Source organism: Corvus brachyrhynchos, unplaced genomic scaffold (genome assembly GCF_000691975.1).
Source record: "Corvus brachyrhynchos isolate BGI_N302 unplaced genomic scaffold, ASM69197v1 scaffold101, whole genome shotgun sequence".
Classification (NCBI taxonomy): Eukaryota; Metazoa; Chordata; class Aves; order Passeriformes; family Corvidae; genus Corvus; species Corvus brachyrhynchos.
In genome coordinates this window covers 9,756,465-9,774,806 of record NW_008237239.1, presented here as the reverse complement: position 1 = coordinate 9,774,806, position 18,342 = coordinate 9,756,465, and the positions used below count along the sequence as shown (strand labels likewise).

Here is an 18,342-nt window from a genome sequence, read left to right as displayed (position 1 = left end):
CAATGGTAAGAGCAGTGCTGCTGACATTTTTCCAGTTGCCCTGTGCATGGAGCAGGAACCTTTAAGAATGGTGACAACAGTACACAAATATGTCTGATTCACACCCTGTTTGTCTTGCTACTTCTAAGAAAAAGCGTGGTCTTTAAACTTGTTTAAAAGTTATTTTTAAACAGACTCTAGTTGTTACTAAGTTGGACTTTAAAATATATTTTAATAACTAAAAATTTTTGGCTTTCAGTAGTCATTTCATTTCAAAGAGTTGTGTCATTTTGGCTGAGTGTGTTTGGAATTGCTTCTGTCACTAACTGATTATAAGTTGCAATTTAAAACTAGTCCACTAGTAATTCTTAATGATTCCATAATACATTTTATTGCATAGTTCTCAGTTCATAGGACACTGTATTTTGAGAGACTTGAGAAGAAAGTTGTAACTGACAGTGCTTAGTCTGCAGCAAATGCCAGCATTAGTTAAGCCTGAGACAAGCCTTACCAGGGCTGCAACACAGGGACTCCATTTAAAAAAACAAAGTTTATTCCTTTGGTTTTGCTTCTGTAATTGGACACCATAAAGGAACTCTACACTTAACTAGTTTACTGCTGTGTAGTTCCTTCATGATAATCAGGACAAATATATAGATTACCCCTGACACACAGAAGCTCATGCAGCTTTGCTGTGGAAGCTTCATTGTGCAGTAGACTTTATTTAGGAGATGCTTGACTTTTCCAAATTTACATTGTAATGGGAAGTTATGTTCAGTGTAAGTTGTAAAAGCAACAATTTAGAATTAGAATAACCATTAACACAGAGTTACAGCTATGCATTTTTTTAAGTATGCAGTAGGGGAAAAAAATACCCATTATGATCAGAGTGTGTCTAATACAAAATTCATAAGAATTACTGGATAGAAATTACATTGCTTTTGTACCATGATGGAAGAAGTTTACTTGATACATATGGAAAGAAGGGTCAAGACCTCACCAAAAGATAAACTTCTATAGAAGACTAATTGGTATGATACTCTGAGTGGAACTTAAACTGTGAATTTATATCTATTTGCTTCCAATTTCGGAAGTGAACTATATTTCTATTTTTAGCTAGTAGATTTTGAGCAAGCCATTATCCTGTTCCATGCTCGTTTACCTTGGGGCATAAAGATTACCTCACAGCAGTTCTGTCATACTGAGTACACGTAGAAGGCATTACAAATGTACATCGTACCAGGAATATGACCATGTTTCGTCATGTTTGATGGCTCTCATTTGGAAAGTTTTTACATTTCCTGTCAGTTTAGTGGTGTGATTTTTTTTTTATAGTTATTTTTAGGCTTGGTCTTCAGCACCTACTGTGTAGGAAATGTATGATCTTGTAATAAGAATGAATAGGTCGCAGGCTCAAAGACCTCTTTATCAAGGTTCAGCTGCTTTTACTGTCTGCCTCAGCAGCTCAAAAATGCAAGCTTTCAGGATTTTTGCATCTCTTCTTTCACTGCTATGTAGTAAAATCCCTCATTCTTTTCCTTGCCCTACAAGAACAGAATAACATTCCTCCATCCATGAGACCAGAAGAAAGTTCTGTAGTATGCTGGAAACACCCTGAAGGGATATTCTTCACCTACGTGTAATAATTTCATCTTCATTAGACAAGAGTAACACACGTAAATAAATACAGAAAGTATACGTATATACCCAATACTTTTGAGTAGGAGAGAGGCTATAGACTCATCCCAAAAGGATCTTTCAATATTGTCAGCCTTAACTGGTATATAAAGGTAACAACTCAAGTACCAAAAATTCAGTTCCTTTATTTAGTTTTCTTGTAAGCATGATTTGTAGCAGCTTAACTGCTTAGCAATGTTCAAATCTAGGTGTAATTTTTTAATCTTAAAGCAAATTTCTATCGCAACTACCTGTCCTTCAAAAGATGTCACTCTTAACTGGGTTTTGGTGTTGTTCTGCCCCTTCTCATTTTGCTTATGTTGGCAGACAGATTGTTCCCTTGTGGCCTTGTTTCTGTGCTTACTGTTTTTCCTTCTGTGTTAGTTAAGCAGATGAGAGCAGTTGACATTTGGGTCAGTGGTGGTTTCAGCCTTATCTCAGATACACTAAATTATAGTGACTGATTTCTGAGCTGCAGGTGTGGAGAGAGATGGATCTGGGGCTTAGGGTAAATGGGACAGAAGCCTTTATTTCTGAATAGTTCTGTGAAAGGGGCATAAACTTGGTGAAGCCATCAACACCTTGGATGATAAGGATCATAGTCACAGAAGTCCATTGCCATGACCATGTAAAGCATCCAGCGCTGTCTGGCCGTGGACCTGTAGCAGGGCAATTAAGAGTATGATGTGTTTCTTTTAATAGGAGAGAGGTGGTAAAATCAGACTTACATGGTGATTTTTTTTCCCTGACATACGTAATTGATTTAGTAAAGAATTGAAGAACAGCTTAGTTTAAAGCTTGAATCAAAGCTTGCTTCATGCTGTTGCAGCTGTGCTGCCTCAAAGGAGGAATATGTGACACATACCTGCATGTCACAGAATGGATTTCTTACCAAGTTTTCTATAGCTGTGGTGAAATAATCTTGGGAAGACAACAACCATATACAGAGAGTCACATTTTCTCAACATTATTCAAAGCAATCTTTATGCTGGCCAAAGAGGCTGATGGAAAGACTTCTGTGTCTATTTTCACACTAAAGTTCATTTCATGGTCTGGTAAATACTCTCAGTGTAAGCACTGCACTCTGTAATACTGGATTTCCTAGCACAGAGCCCTTCACTGCTGACATTTGATTCTTTTTGTCCATTGACCATGCTTAGTGATTTTTCTTAGATTTTGGAGAGAAAAAGAGGAGTCAGAGTGGTTCATTTGATGTTCACCATTTCAGGAAAGTAGGAAAGTCATAATGTAACCCATACATATTCAGGTTTTTGAAGAGATTACCTGGAATCTGTGTAAAGGTTGCAAATCAAGCTATATATGGTGATGCAAAATTCTACCTTAAAACAAGCAGAAGAGAGACTGATTTATTTCACTGAAAAGTATCAAAACAAAAAAGTTCCTTAGTAAATCTAGAGCAGCATAACTGACAGAGCTGTGCCACTGACTAAACCCAGGACCGGAAATTTAGATCTCCCCTGTCTTTTAAAGGGAGATGCAGGAAGCAACAAGGAGCATGGTACATGTATGAGATGTATCTGCAGCCTCACAGGCTGTGTCCACATAGAAGAGTCACCTGTATTTTCACTTTTCAGTCTTGGTGAGTAGCTTCAAAGTGAGACATCTGTTGTGGTTTTAGGAGGGAAATAACGGTTCTGTGAATCTTGATGTTCCCTGTCCTACCCTGCTCCCCCTAGTTTGAGAGAACCTGGACTCTACAAAGTGCAAGAGGGGATGAGCAGCTCAGCTGGACATGTCTCTTAACTGCTGAGAAAAAAGGACTAGCACATCAGAGAGAAGAAAAAGGAAGAGAGGAGGGGAAAGCAGTATTCACACCTTCTAAATTTAGGCATCCAAACTTAGGTACCTGCCTGTCTTCATTTGCTTCAGAGAGAACTGATGCTCTTAAATTTAGGGTCTCCAAATCTTACCTTACTGCCTTTATGAAGTGGGATGGTAGTAATGCCTCTGCACCTATTTCCTGATGGGGGAAAGAAAGCAGAAAAGTCAGCTGAGAACGCTGACACAGTAGATTGGCTCTCCCTGGAGTAATTTGTAATAGTGTGACACAAAACTGAATGGGGACCTGCCCCTGCACAGTGCAGGGATTCTAAGCAATCTGATCCTATTGTTCACTTATTTTGATGGCTACTACTTCACACTGAATTTTTTCTTGACCTGTAAGAGTTTAACACCAAAAGAATTCCAGTGAGTGGCAGGCAGTCTTTAGGGGGAAAAAATAATGCCCCTATGTTGAAATTACGTCCAGGAGGTTACACTATTTCTAGAGTTTGCCTCTAAGTTTTCCATACTTACTATTTATTTCTGCAATTTCATGTGAACACACAGAACTGTGGGTGGGGTTTAGCCTGATCTCACTGGGACAGCAGGTAATGCTGAACTGTCATTTCCAGTGAGCATTAAATATTGAAAACACAGACAGCCTCTCTTTTTGGCAAGTCTTAAGTTTCCATTAGCAGCAGATGGTATACAAGGCAGGGCTAGGCACCTACCCATAAAGACCTCTTGTTTCTCAACTGTGTATCTCTACCACCTGACAGCCAGTCCTCCTCTGATTAGAGTCAGAGGAAGTGGGTGTGCCTTCCATTAGCAAAGGCAGAAAGTGGTGGAGACTTTTCCTCTTTTGAGTTTTCTTTTTGTGACTTCATCTTAGAACCACTTCTCTGCACAGAGTGTGGATAATACTTTGGGAGATGGGCTGCCTGAAAGACGCTGTAGAACCTGAGCTGTGGCATTTGTGGTGCTACACAGGATTTGGTGAGGTGGGGGGGAGGAGCTGGAAACACGTATCTTCAGGTGGCTCTCCTTTAGCACTCTGTTTTCAAAAAGCAAGTGAAAGCAGATTAGCCACTGAGCAATGTTATGGACATGTGTGATAAAGTCATTCCCCCTGAGTTGCTTGCAGCTGTAGAGTAGAGCAAGGTGCAGGCTGGGATTCTGAAGAAAATAGACTTTGCTATGAGAATTGAATGTGTAGACTAAGCTCCTAGACTTGGTAAGGCTAATCAATCAGAACAGTGCAGTAAGCGTGGCCCCTGTGCACTGCAGCTGTCCACCTGTTTGTTGGCTTTACTGTGCTATCCTGCAGTTACCTCAAGACAAGAGCTCTAACGAGCCCCTGTCCAACAACAGGCTAGAGCAGAACCACAGGTTCTGAGGCAGCTGCCTCTTGCCACTCAGCGAAGTCCCTCCGTCAAAGTCAGTCCCTAGGACACTGTGGTAACCTGTACTTTAAAGGCAAACTCTTCAGTACATTTTTGCACACTGTGATTACCTGTGAGAGCTGCATGCAAGGATCAGAGCACAAAGCCACTGGGGCTACTGGCTGGTACATTCTGCATCATCAAATCAATGCCATTTCTGACACTTTTTACCCTCTTAAATTTCACTGTATACATAACTGAATTGAGCACTTAGTGGGACAGCAGCAGCTTCCTGGGGAGTCCTACAATTAGGTTAGAATTAGTCATCACTACAGAGAGCTTGAAGGACTTTGGATATAGCTTTAATAAGCTGCAAACATTAGATCAGGATTTACATCATAAATCTTGCCTTTTTGTTCTATTCAAACAGGAGTGTCTACAAATCAGGTTAATATAATTTAACAGTACAGTAGTTAAGTAACAAAAAGGACCATAATTGGTAGTATTATCTAAGAAGGCACAGCAACTCTGCCTACAGCTGTCAGCTAAGATCTGACTCATCTGAGGTATTTTATAGCAACCATATGTTAGGCACGTCTATCTCACCTATTATGCAGAAAAATGATAACGTTTCCTAATCAGGATTTGCCACTAAGCAGGATTTTCCATAAACACCTCAGTACTGCAAGTGCTATCCACAGTCAGGAGAAAACCTTTTGCAGACACTTTTGATTTGTTAATAAATAGAATAAATGGTTGCAAATCTGTGGCTAGTACTGATTTAGCAAGGCTGGCTGTAGTTCAAAGTGTAGGTACATTACTTTGCCAGTTGAAATGTTAAGTATCACTTTCGTACAGAATTCATGAAGATAATTACTAACTTTTGCATTTCTTGTTCAAAAGTTTCAGACTGAGTGCATGGTCTCAAAGCATGTCATCCATTAAAAAACTTCACTGAGATGGTGCAAGTGAAGTTTTGTTGGTGCAGTATCTTTACCTGCAAAGCCAGGAGAGAGAGAGTGAATTCAGTATAGGAGGGAAAGATTAAAAAATAAGTTTGAAAATACTGTGGTCTTTTGATAACAATGCAGATGGTTAAGCTAGAATAATAACTGCACTTTAACAAGGCAGACACTGTTGTAAACCCTGTTGATTTTTAAACAAGGTTTAGATCCAGTTCACTGTTACACAGAAACCTGCATAAGCCTATGCCCCTCTGCAATTTGACTTGACTCCTTCTTGTACAAAGACTGGTTAAATGTCCATCAAACTTAATTATTCCCAAGCAGTCTAAAGGAGTAATACAGGGGATGAAGCTGCAGTCCCAACATTTCCTTCTGTTCTCAAAAGAGAAGTAGTTTTACTGCGTAAAGCTTTGACTGACTTAAAAGCTTTTTTGAATACATTCTTCTTTTTCTGAACTATGGGCTCTCAGTAAATTAAAAACCAAAAACAAACAGGTAGATACTTTTGCTGCTTAAGATCCTTGGCTTATTATAAAATTTCACAACTAGAAATGTAGTTAAAGTGTTTTTTCCTTATTAAGATAATTTTTCCAGAGAGCATTTGAAAACTTGAAAAATAAGTGATTTTACAGATACCACATTAGCCGTCTACAGCTCTGGGTCATATATATGTCATCTCTGCTAACTATTCATTTCTAAGATCCTCCCAAGCTCTGCTTTTTGGTTTTCTGAACATCTGATGCTTCTTGTTATTCTTCTATAACCACAGATGTGCCCTCTTCAAAAAACTCACAATCTCACAATGCTAAACTGACAAGCTGAGTGTCAAACCACACACCCCAAGCAGCCCTGAAGAAAAACAGAATCACGCTTGAAGAAAAACAGAATAAATCACACAAATTGTTTCCAAAGAATGAATCTGAAACATTGCAAACTGTGCACAGGCATTGTTTCCTGAGAATGCAAATGCCATTTTTATGCTCACTCACTCTATAAGCAGAAGCTGCTCTCAGAAAGAAGATATTAATTTGAACAACTTGTATTTCCTTGTTGAGTTTTCTCTGTCTTTGAACTGAACTGGAGCCTTGCTGTGGGACCGAGCTGGGTCTCCTTTCTGCCGAAAAGCAGCATGGGTGTTGCTGTGCTGGCTGAGTTACACAGGGTAAGTGAGGCCACTTCACTGGGAACGTGTGGTTTGTGCATCACGGAGCCGCTCTGCATCGGAGCCCGTGAGAGGCTGCCTGGGAGCGCGGCGAGAGCTCCCTCCCGGCTGAGCCGCCCGGCGCGCAGCTACCTCTGCTCGAGCAGGGCCCTGCGGGACAGAAGCGCTCCGGGCACAGGGCAGTGAAGCCATTTGTCCAGCTCTCTGTGGCAAGGCTGTAGCAGGACCCGCAGCTCTTTCAGCTGCAGTGCCTCTGCAAGCCATCCCTTCTCCCACTGCCAGGGCCGATGTGGGACAAGATTGAGTCCACAATGCTGTAGTGCTAAGGCATCAAATATGTATAATTTGGCTTGGCAGTAATGCTGTAACTTACCTAAAAGGCTTTATGATACTGTCGTGCAAAGAATGAAGGGGTCAGTTTCATGCTCAAATACTCAAGACCAGCTAGCTGTTTTCTTAAACTGTCAAGCACACTTCACACTTTGCAGCATTTTGTTGTCTCCTTATATCTACAGTTCAAAATTTGTCACAGCATTAAAAAAACAAAATAAAATTTAAAAGTGTAGCTACAAACATTCACCTAGCTGCCTTGAAGGCTCTGTCAGTATCTAACTATAAGTGGTGCTGTTGTGTAGGCTTCACTGAAAGAAACTTATTTTTTTAATCTGGTGATCCAAAGGTGAAACATTGACCACCAGTTCTGGTACTTGACTGCTGATCTCTGTAGGAGTAGTGCTGGATTCTGGGTTACATCATTTATACCTTAAGGGTTTGAGTCAAAAGTTGGATTTCTTTTTTGCCTAGTTCATCGCTATCTGATAACCTTGAATACAAGATAGGTGATGCCTGAAGCAAAGCTGATAAAGTCACCAGTGCTAAGAAGTGGGAGGGAGGGGAGGAATGGAAGCACAACAGCATAGATACATATCTTCACATCCTTATTTCCTTTACAAATGGAGGAAGGAAGTTCCCTGCAGGTTAGCCAAAGAGTATCCACTCTTACAGTCTAAGAGTACAATTTCTAAGAGCCACAGGCTCTTAAAAATACTGAATTCAGAATTTCACAGATAATACTCCATAGATAACACTCTATACGTATTGCTTCTGAAAAACTTCTACTGAAAATTTACAACTGGGTATAAAGCCATAGTTATGGACATTCACCCCACCCAGTTTCATATCTCTGCTCTGTTTCTGTCTCCTCTTCTTCCAAATCCTTCCTATTCTTCCCATCCCAGTGCATGGCCATTCCTTCCCACTCTACCACTTCACTAATTCCAACAGATAGCACTCATCCTCCTGCCTGCTTCCTGTGTACCCTTGTAAAGATCCCACCCTACAGTCAGCTTCCCCAGCAGCAGACCCCTGGGCTTCCCACCCCTCACGCTGGCTCCCTGCACCCCAGGAAGTGACGGCTCTGTCCAGCCTTGCGCCTCCCACCTCCCGTCTGCACACGGACTCACTGTGGGGAACCTGCTGCAGGGCTTATTCCCTCAGCACAAGATGGCAAACGGGTCAGCTCTCCCCTTGCTCCTCCAAAGTGTGGTCTTGGTTTGGTGCCCGTGTCCACAGGGCGCTCTCTGCAGCTGGGAGGGCACTGCCCCAGGGCCACGTGATTTGTGCACAGACAAAAGTACTCATATAAAGAGTCTTTCAACAGCACCTATAGATTATTGTGAAAGCTGTCTATAAAACAGGTATGAATCACCCAACAGCTACAGCAGTACTCCTGTGCAGAGATGATCAAGAATTTTTATGCAACTTCTTTAATCAGAAGAGGCCTACTTGGTTGAAAATGAAACCTCTGCAGGAAAAGGTTGGTTTTGATTAATTTCTCAACTTGAAAAAGCGTCCAAGTTGTCAGTGTGTTTCACTTTGACATTTCTAAACATACAGAAAAGGAAAGAAAGAAAAAAAAAAATCATGTTTCAGGTCACTTTTCGTTTTAAGATGGGTTAAATGTCATTCTATGATCAACTGGTGCAGTAACAGCTTTGTTCAGAATTCCTTGCTCTGTAAGAATCCCCAAATAATAGCCCCTGGATCTCTGTAGGTTGTTACCTATCAAAGCCATTACCTTTCATAATGCAACCTCAGGGAAGTTCTTTTTTCCAAAAAAAAAAAGAGATTAATTCCTACTTTTAATTAATTGCTGTAAGAAAGTGTTTAACTTCAGAACTTTGACCACCACTGAAGATGGATGAAACTGATCAGTGACTTCACAGGATCATGCTTATTTTTATTTGCTGATTTTTTTTTGTTTGTTTGTTTGAGCTAATGGTCTCCTTATGGAATATTTACATGCATGGAGGTGAGCTCCTTACCACTAGCAGTCTCTTTTAGAATGATTATCAATTGGCAGTTTGATCATCAATTTCAAAGCATTTTTCAAAGATGCTAAACCCCTTTTCACAGAAAAAGAAAGTGAAAGGGGAGTGGAGTGACTCATCCAGGCACATGGACTATGTCACATGCAGAGCCAGAAATACACTCTGAGCTCCTGGTACCCACACTCATGGCCTGGGCATTAACACAGCTTCTACCAAACTGATAGCAGGCATCCCACCATGTTGCAAAGGAACATCCCCTTCTGGTAGAACATGCATTTGAAATTCAAAATATATTTGCTTGCTTTTTGGCAACACATGCTGTAATACCTTCCCTTACTCTTTTGCCTAACCCTATCCAGAGCTGGAAGAAAAATAAAAGTCCATTGATCGTATTTTTCCATATCAGTTGCTTTGCATTGATGTTGCTGATACTGTAAACTTGGCTGCACACCAAACAGAAACGTTACAGATGAACTAGGTCGAATTTTCGTAAGTAATGACCACCAGATTTGGGTCATATCTGTAGATACAGCCACTGTAACCTTTAGACTCAGTTTTGAACCTGGTTAAGTATGTTGAGGCCAAGCACTTTGAAATAAAAAGAGACTAAAAGCAGACCATTTGCTCTGGCCTCAAAAGTGAATTCTGAGCTCTTTGAGGAATCTGGGCCATTTCATCCATCTTCTCTATTTATAACCATTCTGCCCATCGAAGAAAACAAGGCTACAGATGTAAGGGGAACTGACGGCTGGGACAGAGCTACATGTCAGATGTTTGAGAGTTTGAGATCCTCTAATTCAGAGCTGCTCATTGAGGCCATCTAACAGTAAATGGTCTCAGGGAAAAAGATAATGTGGCCACTCTGGTAAAATGGACTGTTCTAAGCTATACAAGAAAGAAAGCAGGATGGACTAGACCAAATAATGTTACTTTTTAAGAGTTCTCCAAAATCAAAGTACGTTTGAAAGCAGCAATGAACTTCAGTATGTTTGCAGTAGTAAAAGGTAAAAGAGGGTATGAGAGATGGTCCAAGGAAGCCTAAGCCACGTGGTTAACTACTACAACCCTGTAGTTCTGGTTCTTTAGGAATAACAAAGCAAGAAATAAATGTATGGGGGTTGGGCTTGGGTGGAAGCTGTTACTACAAACTAGTAAGATTGCAAATCTTGAGTTTCTTCCAGCAGGCATTCTTACTAAAAATTAACCTATCTATTAGGGAGAACAAAAATAACAGGAAAGCACATCAAGTGTATTGAAAACCAGCTTGATTGAATGAATCCCAGAGTGGAATCCAGTAGTAAATGGGGCTGACTATGAGCAAAGATGGTAAATATTAGTTCTTGGTTCATGGTGGGTTGGTTTCAGGTAGCTGTTGGGAGTCTTTTTTTTAAATCTAGGCTATCCGTGTGGAGGCACTTTTCATACAATGAATTCCATCAGCACAACAGACAAGGTACCTACAGTGTGTCTGTGACAGTAAACCTACAGCTGGTACTGAACTTGCCTGGGATTAACACTTGTTCAGAGAGAGGGGTAAGGAAGGGCCAGAACCAGGTGCCACGTGGAAACTTTAGCAGCGCAAGCCTAAGAGGAGAGAAAACATCAGCAGAGGTTTAGGGAAGAAAAGAAGGATGACAACAGAGGTTTCGCACAGGAGGGAGGTGAGCTCACAGTGAAGAGAAAGGGTGTGGGGAAGAAGCTGTCATGCTAAAAATCTGTGCCAGTAGAATTGGCAGAGAACATTAGAGCATGTGGAGCTGTAGGGTTATAAGGAGGGCAGGTCATAGTTACAGAGTGATCTGATTCACACAGTCACAAAATGTGTTTTAATACAACCAAATGCAAGAGAACCCATCTGGGAGAGAAGAAAGAAAAGAAAGAAATGTCCTGTGGTAGGGTGAGAATCTGCCTCTGAAAGCATTGATGGATACAGGGTATGAAGTCAGGTTGGATAGCTGAATACTCAGCACAAGAGTGTAATTATGTTTTTAGCATCTGCATCTATGTATCAGTTATGTACTTCTTATCTCAGTACAGGTGTTTGTTTAAGTACAGTAGTAATTATAAATAGGAGAACCACCACAAAATCTGCACAAGCGTCACAGACCTGTGAAACCATTGCAGACCCAAGCCATGCTGCAGATGGTGAAACACAGCGTTGTGTGGGAGTTGACTATTTCCACATTAGCGTTATTCAATCACAGTGGCCCATTTTCACACAGCTTGCTGAACTTCAGAAAGTTTGCACAAAGGTTAAGGTTTGACATTTTGAGACAGAATGGCTTAGTCTTCTATCCTCTAGTGAGAACTACAATAAATAATCAATAATAGAAGAGAAACAGACTCTTACTGCATCCCTTTCCAGGGTGGAAGCACTGAAAACATGCTTTTTTGACACAAATGCTTATTCTGAGGTCTTCATTACCAGGATTTCCAGTAAAATAGCCATAGGCAAGAAAGCACTTAATCTGACTGTTACATTAGGCTTCCTGAAACCACATGTAGCTGCAATTGTGAGTGGAGGCACAAGAAAATGTCCTTACACTTCTAATGGACTAACAGAATTATATTTCTATCAATATGTAAGGTTGTGATGAGGTCCTACTTAAAGGGTAGTCCTTTAGTGTGTTAGGATTGGTTTTTTTATAACTAGTGTGATTTCTGTTAGTTTATGCAAAGCATGCCTCTAAGAATTAAACAGATTGAGATGGGGCATAACGTCCTGTCACAGCAGCATAATTCATGAGTACACTCAGAAATCACTTCTCTCTTCAGATTTAGGTGTTAGTTCAGAAATTACTTCTAGAAAGCAGTATTCTCTCTCAACCACTCAGTTCTACATATCTCTAATTAAGTATTTAGCTAATTTATTACTGCTGCACATCTGTTATTTCTGCAGTACTGGGTAAATACAGCACAATATTTTCAGTGTTATTACCATCACAGAACACTGTAAGTTTGCCCACTTCTTAAACAGAACCTACCCTTCTAACTGTGGCACTGGGCATTTTGAGGCTGTGGGAGGAGGAGAAGGACTCTGGAGGTTGCCTGACTGCTCTCACCTGTCTCCTGGATGCAAGGAACCATAGTAAGGCAATTTAGCTGCAGAGCCCTTGAAAGTCTCCACCAAACCTTCATGAATTGTGTGTTCACAGCTTGCAGTAGGAGTTGCAGGTTGGACAGAGGTAAAATTCCAATACTAAACCCAAGATGTTTGCTACAGGCTTGATCCCAATGTCCCAGAGCAATGAAAGAGCAGCAGAAGTACCAAACTAATACCCATCACCAACTTGGCAGGAGTCAAAAGACCTTTGGTCTTTGTGCCAGTCCCAAGTCAGTAGCTGAAGTTGGCTGCACAGTGATTGTGCCTGGTACGTAGCTGAGAGCCACTTCTTTGCTTAAGCAAACCCAGTGATGGCATCCAGACACCACTCACAGGCATGCAGGTACAAGCATGAGGTAAAGGTAATTGGCAGGGTCATTAAGGAAAGTCCATACTCCCTTGTTTGCCCAGGTATAGGTCTCATTTCCTTGCCACACACCTTGAGGTGAAGAGACAAAGTGCCCATCTCAGAACAGCAGCTTGAGAGGGATGAACTCTTTCAGGTGCTTTTTCCCACCTTGGGACAAAGCAATTCTGCAGGTACCCAGCAAACAGGAGTGTGGAGAAGGGAAGCCATCCCACCCAATGTGCCATGAGAGGAAACTGCAGGTTTGTAAGGAGGAGGGCAACAGAGCACGAGTGACATTTCCCAACATCTCATTCTCAAAGATGGCTGAACTACAGTGACTGCCTGTAAACCCAAACAAACAGCAACACAACAGGTCAAGCACTGACATAAGAGAGTTCAACCGATCTTGATGACAGTTACAGGCAAATGAGAACAGGGCCCACAGCACCAACTCTTACGCAACATTTAAACACAGTGTTTCCTATACTCTCATACAGCAATCACCATGAACGAATTCTCTTAGGTCATAATGACTGCTAAGTCACTCCCAAAAAAATAAAAACAAAAAGAGCACTAACAATTCTGCTTTTTAAATGCAATAAAAAGATCAAAAAAAGAGGAATTTGAAATAAATACCTGCTATAAAAGAGGAGAGGACTTGTCAAACCCTGCTATGTGTATTCTGCTAGTTGGGGCAACCCACACCCCAAACCACAGAGCGTTCAGGCAGGGTGTAATCCCATTGCAAAGAGGCTTCTGTCATACAGTAACCTCCCCTCTCCACTAAGGTTGGGTTCTGAGCAGGAGCACATTCATCCTTCACCCCTGGTTTCTGAGGATTTACTGGTTTTTTTACAGCATTGGATATGTCACTTCCACTTTAATGCAATGAATTTCAGGCTGACCACAATCACGTGCACAGCTACTTAGCATGAGTTGTTTCTCCAGGAAGGTTTAAGAGTAGGCCTTTGTGTTAGGTTAGTTCCTGGCCTCGAGGAATAACAAATTGAAAAACAGATGCTGCCATAAGCACAAAGCCAAAATGTGCTGAGCGACACAGAATTCAGTGGAAGTACTGAAGATAAGAGTAACACCCACTGACCCGGCCTTTCCAGCAGCCAGCAGTGACCAGGAAACGACCGTTTTCCCCAGGAGACTGATCACTGCCACGCTCAGCCTGCAGAGACACCCCACCGGCAGCAATGAGACTCTTGCTGTAGCGGTTAGATGCAGTCCACGCATTATTAACTGAGTTACAGAGCTGCAAACACATTCAGTTCTGTTTAGAGCACAGACCACTCAGATTTACCCTAAATATGACATATTAAATGTAGGTCATCCTACAGTCAGGTTCCCGTTCTTTAATTTCAGTTAGAGTAAGACAAATCTGTCACATGTGAGTCAGTTTCAAAATGCTCTTGGGGCAATGGGAGTTTGCCTATATACAGAACTATGTAAATACCAGAAAAGAAACTAAAGATTTGACCTTTGTTTACCCAAGCGAGTCTCAATTGACCAAAAGGCACATCAGATTTTAATAGCATTTCTAGAATTGATTCAGCTCTGACAGGCCAACTTCCACAACTTGACTGCAAGTACAGCACATCTTTTTACAGGCACCAGGAACCCACAAGTTACACAAAATAAACACTTTGGTGCAAAAATCTGAAACGGGAGCAGAGCCAGCGTGACAGCATGCACTGATTTATTCAACTCCAGCGAGGAGCCTTTCTGCAAATATCTCAATCACATCTGGCTGTCCCAGGGGAATGCCCAGAGGGCTAGAGAAGGTGCATGAGCAGTGCCAGTCCTCCAGCAGCACCAGTGATGAGTCAAGCCCTGCCTGCACAAGCACACGGGGACCAGTTATCAAGGGGGCCACCTGAAACTAGCCACAAGCACCATCAGCACAGGAGCAGTGCTGTCAGAGATACCCCATTGCAAAGTTGTGTGTCCCTTTGTTCACATGTAAGCCCAAGACAAATCCTCAACCAGGGCACTTTTACCTTTAGTCACAGCTTCATGACTGTCTTTGTAATACCTTGGGCAAATATTGACTCGGATCCAACAGACTGAAAATACTTGGTTTGCACCAGATGTGGTGCGTATGTATCTTTGAAACATTAGCTAAAGGAGTGATTTGGGAAAATAAAAATTGTAGGTGGATGTGTTTACTTTGCAAGGTTGTTCGCGTTGTGCCCAGATGCCAGAGGTGTGCGTGAAGGTTTCACCCACAAGAAGCAAGCCAGCTGTAAGTGCCGCGATGCACCGTCAAACTCTGCGTGCACGTGCATTCCTGTGCCTGCAGCTCACCACATGATAGAGGAAGGGCTGAGGATCGCTGCTGAGTACGTTAACGGATCCATGCAGTCCTGCTCTGAAGACACCTGAAAAGGGCTGTTAGCTGTAGAACAAATTACTGAGCTTATTGCTTCAGGACACAGCCTCCAAAGTTCTTGGCTTCTAATATTGGGGCTGCTTTCTGCAAGAACTTGAGCACCATTTCCATGGCCCCCAGCCGACAGCAGCTTTGGAAATGCAGACACTGTTCCAAGGGAAGGGAAGGTAACTGCCCACTCCTCCCCCATTTCTCTTGCCCAGCTAATTAGAAATTAGAGTTCCAGTAAAAAACATGTATCGAAAGCACACATCTAAGCAGAGAAACAGCCTTTGTAGAAGGCTGAAAGCAACAGAAAGGTAGTTCAACTGGGTTAAGTTGCTTCAGTTTTCAATTCTTAGGTCCCTCCCTACCCAACTGTCAATTCCTCATGTGCATCTACTCTCTCCTGCTAAAAATCGTCAGTCAGGTACAACTTTGGCAGTCACAGAGCTTGCTTATGCAAATTGGGAGAGGGAGGGAAAGCACTTTACCACCATTCAGTAACCTATGGATATTCCTTCTATCCAATATTTTCATTTTGGGAGTTGATGTGCATTCATTTTGGGGGTCTTTCAGAAGGAACAGGAGTGTGAAAAGAGGTTCGTTCTTTTCTGCATTCACCAAGCAAGCATAGAAGAAAAGGAAAAACACATAATTTTGTTCAGTATATTTGCAGGAAGAGCAGTATATTTGCAGGAAAAACCCTAGTGAAATATGTTGGACCATTCAGGGCCAAACTCAATTGGTAGAAATTTTTACAGAACACAATTATTCTTTCGGGACTGGAAATTCATAGCAATGCTCTTTAACCACCTTTCTTAAAATAACTGAGCCTGCAGCACAACCCAGACAGCACTTGAGAAGTACAAGAGTAACATTTTGCTGAGTCTTTTTCCACAAGTGAATCTTTTCATCAGATACACAACACCTGACACCTGGGGCTCTTATGCCCTCTGAACAGTCAACAGATTTTGCCCAGAGCAAGAAAAACCAGCAAGCCACATACTGATCCACACATATACCTACCTCTAATGCACTGCCTCCCAACCCCACTGGAAATTCAGGGGTGTTGGAACTTTCCTGGTCATGAAGGACCACTACAGCAGCCAACTCATCCTTCCAGACAGCTTACCTACAGGCTTACTGTGAATCTCTGCAGAAAACTAACGCTGAAAACTACTTAGACACTAAGCTTGCAATCAGTCTGGTAACACAGAGCTGCAGGACATCACACCTCCCAAAAGGGGAGTTACAGATTGGTTTCAACATCATGATCAGTTAAACCAGCACTAGGAAAGAGATGAATCTTTGGCCATATGTTTCCTTGAAAATAATTCCAAGTTCATTACCAGAGGCCAAGACACTTCACAGTAACATATCACAGGTTCAGGAACTAAGGTTATTTTAGAGGAGCCCTAGAAAGACACTTCTCTGTATTCGTGGTAAGGTAGATAAGCTCAGGCCTCAGTGTCACAGCAGCATGCAGAGCCTCCTAATGCAACAGTAAATCCAGAAAGGCCATTTGAGGTTTCTCCCTGCCAAGGAAACTCTTCAGACATGTTACAGTCAATATGCCTCATACCTGGAGGCTTCTGAGCCATCATCCCCACCAGCCACTGATAGGGATTCACACCTCCCTCCCCAGCTAATTATTGACAGTCTAGCATGCTCTTAGCTCTGAGTGTCTGAGTGAGTTCAGTCTAAGGTTCATTCCTCCAGATCGCAGCATGCGTTTGAGTACTCCATCTCTCAAGTCATATTCAGGTTATAGTCCCCCTTCAAGGTGTTTAAGGGTTTCCTGTGGAGGAATTAAATCACTCCAACACCATACCATGAATCCTGAGCCTGACCTTTATGGCTATTGCTGCCCAGAGCCTGGATGTGCCAGAGGCACTTGCTGCACATGCATTTTCTCTCAGTATTGTGGTAGAGTTTCCTCCACCTCTTTGTCAACCACTGTTACAACATAGAACCGAGCACCATTGTTAGCAAGATGTGCAATTACCCTATTTGAATTTTCTCTTTCAAGTTTATAGGACTGCAAACACACACAAGGAGTCTCTAGCAGGTCTCTGTATGCCATGGACAGGTGGACCTAAACACAGTCTCCTCTGGCCCATGATTTTCTTATACTGATGGCTTCTTCCCTGTTCCCCCTGCTCCTCTGCCCTGACCAGCCTTTACACATAGGCACAGTTTAGTTTATATTTGTCTAACAGAAGTGAGTTTCAGTCCTCAGGGAATCATATAAAATGAAGTCAGATTCTCAGTCCCATGAACAAGGCCTTTTACAGAGCTAACAATGAAAAGCCTCCTTATTGACAGACGAGGAATTAGGCTCATTTACACGTGTTTAAGTTGACAAAATATTTTGTTATGCTGTGGAAAACACAAAACCTCCCATAAGCATGACTGGGCAGCTGCAACATCAAGGTGATCAGAGATTTTAATCACATCCTTGGCTACTGTGGGCTGTGCTAAAGGGGCACTGTAGCTCCTTTAGCCCATAAACCCGATTTCAGTTACCACCCTTTATTGTCAATATACATCAAAGCACCCCTCTGGAATAAAGGGATTGAAGAAATAGGAAACAGAGCACCCAAAATACAGGCCAAACGTGTCAGGCCAGGAGCAGGGCTGTACCATCACAGGCCTGTGTTTGCCATGCGCTGGCTGGCCTGGGGGCCCACAGCAGGAACCAGCTCTTGGCAAAGTTGACTGCCACCAGCTCTCACACAGAGGTGACACTTACCCCCTCACAGCATGGGGGGCCGGGAAGACGCATGGCACTGAGTCACCCCCCAGCAGCAGCAGAGCACAACAATGCCTGCAACCTGGCCGCAGAAAGAGAAGCAGCTTTCTGGGTAGAAAGCAAGGCCTGGTACTTACTGGCTTCTACTAGTCAGGAAAATGAAGCACAAGGAAACAACTTTTTATTGTTGTTGACAGGTGTTTTTACCCTTTTTGGCCCCCTGCAAAACAAAGCGCACAAGAGCTCCAGGATTGCCAGGCCAAGAGTCACTGGTACCATCACTGGAAAATGATTCACCTGCCAATACTTGTGCTCTCAGGGAGCTTCAGTGATTGTCAGCTGAATTCCCACCACACATCTAACAGGAAGACAGACTGGAGAGAGGGCAATAACATTTACCTAGAAGACTCTCACTGCCAGCACCAACAGACACCCTCACTGTAACACATGCTGCACATCCAGTCATGCTGCTTAATTGCAG

General features: G+C 42.3%; 1 long non-coding RNA gene across 1 annotated transcript; it reads right to left on the bottom strand.

The window, feature by feature from the left end:
• Positions 1 to 5,166: 5,166 nt before the first annotated feature.
• On the bottom strand, positions 5,167 to 9,628 carry LOC108445587. The gene is made up of 2 exons (XR_001860512.1): positions 8,411 to 9,628; positions 5,167 to 5,817 (listed from the first exon to the last, which is right to left on the bottom strand). It is a non-coding gene; the product is annotated as an uncharacterized LOC108445587 (long non-coding RNA).
• Positions 9,629 to 18,342: the final 8,714 nt, after the last annotated feature.